Genomic DNA, 2,322 nt, shown 5'->3' with positions numbered 1-2,322 from the left:
CAGGAATGCATTCTATGGTAGATGAATGTTGAATAAAATGAGAGAAGTTGGAAAAAACAGAGAACAAGATGATATTTATTTTGCAGAGCTATAGGCAAGTCAATTACATAAGACTAGGAGCTAACGGTTATATTCATTATTTCAGCCATGAAATCCTAAACAAACTTCTAAGAATAGCAAAGCAATATTGGAACTAAACAATCTGCAGAAGAACTAGGAAATAAAGCCGACTTGGCCAATAATTTTGCATGACTGGTGTTGTAGTTTTTAACATCCCTCTTAACACCAGCATCTTTTTTGTTAACCATTCCGAGCTGATGACAAAAGCTTTCAAACTTGTTGCCACTCAAGCTTTTTGTAAACAAATCTACAACTTGATTTTTTGTGGTAACATATTTCAACTCAATTTCTTCTTGCAGCACCTTCTCTCTAATAAAATAATGCACTTTTATGTGCTTAGTTCTTACATGAAAAATAGGATTTTTAGCCAAACGTATTGTTGATTGATTATCATAATATAATGTAACTGCTATTTTTATTGGTTGACATAGATCCTTCAATAATCATATAAGCCAAGTACTCTCTTGTGCTGTTATTGTTGAAGCTTGGTATTCTACTTCAGTTGTTGATAAAGACACAGTTGGTTGTCTTTTGATGCACTAAGAGATTGCTCCCCATCCAAGCATAAAAACATACTTGGTAGTTGAGCGTCGAGTATCATGATCACCTGCATAGTCAGCATCACAAAAACCAACTAGGTTGTAGTCTTCATCTTTCTTATATAGAATGCCATAATCAAGTGTGCCCTTCACATATGGTAAAATTTGCCGAACTGCTTCTAAATGAAGTTTCTTTGGATTTTACATGTATTAACTCAACACACCTACTGCATGAGAAATATCTGGTCTACTTAAAGTTAAGTAAATCAAACTGCTTACTAATTATCGATACATTATTGCATCTTCTAAATCCTTCCCTTCAAGAGCACAAACTTTTGCATTTGCTTCTATTGGTGTTGAGATTGGTTTGCAATTAACCATTCCAAACTTCTTCAATAAATTGCTAGAATATCTTTTTTGATGAAGAACTAGCCCTTCATGAGTATAATCAATCTCTAGACCAAGAAAATGCTTGAGTTGCCCAGGCTCTTTCATTTGAAAACAAACTGATAAATTTTGCTTTATCAAGAAAATTTCTTTTTTATAATCTCCTATTATAATTAAGTCATCAACATATACTAGCATAGTAAGCTTTGTGTTAACTGATTTGACAAACACACTACAATCTGCAGATGTTACTAAATAGCCACTATAAGTTAGAAATTTAGCAATTTTACCATATCAGGTTCTTAGTGCTTGTTTTAATTCATAGAGCATCTTTCGTAACTTACAAACACATTTAGGATGATCTTGATTTTGAAATCTTATTGGTTGGCTCATGTAAATTTCTCGATCCAATTCTCCATGTAAAAACACATTCTTCACATCCATTTGCCACATATTTTAATTTTTATTAGCTGTAAGTGCAAGTAAAACTCTAACCGTTATAATTTTTGCAATTAGACTAAACATTTTATCATAATCCAGTCTATACTATCGAGAGAAACCTCGAGCTACCAGGCGTGCTTTATATCTTTCAATTAATCTATCCGTGCGACGTTTTAGTTTGTAGACCCATTTGCAAGAAATAGGCTTCACATCTCTTGGTTTCAGTACAAGCTCCCAAGTCTGGTTTCGTTCTAAGGCAACAAATTCCTCTTTCATGGCTTTATTCCATTCCAAACTGAGCTGTGCTTCTTCAAATGTCTCCGGCTCTGTTGCGTCTTCTTCTTCTGTTATAACAGCATTAGCATATTTAGGATTTGGCCTTTGAATTCTTGTTGATCGTCTTGGTTCAACTGTTTTGCTAGGCTCTCCTTCTCCTTCTTCACTTGGTTGTTCATACACACCTGTTCGTCATGGACGTTGTGCTGTGTCATCATCTGAAACTTCTCCTGCTTCTAAATCCAGTTGAAGCTGGGCAGACTGCAAAGAAGCTGAATCTGGTAACGTCTCCTTTTCTGAAGACCACCATGAGGATGCTTCATCAAAGACCACATTACGTGATGTGTAGCACTTCCCAGTTAAAGGATCACAACATTTCCACCCTTTTCTTTGACTGTCATAGCCCACAAAAATACATCTCACGGCTTTCTTGTCAATCTTGCTACGTAAATGATCAGAAATATAAACACATAGCATACACATCCAAAAACACAAAAATAACTGACTGTAGGTTTCATGTTCCATATTTTTTCAAAGGGTCTAAGGAAACATAACAGTT

Source organism: Populus euphratica, unplaced genomic scaffold, assembly GCF_000495115.2.
Source record: "Populus euphratica unplaced genomic scaffold, PopEup_1.0 scaffold22.1, whole genome shotgun sequence".
NCBI classification, from domain to species: domain Eukaryota; kingdom Viridiplantae; phylum Streptophyta; class Magnoliopsida; order Malpighiales; family Salicaceae; genus Populus; species Populus euphratica.
This window is presented reverse-complemented; position numbering follows the sequence as displayed.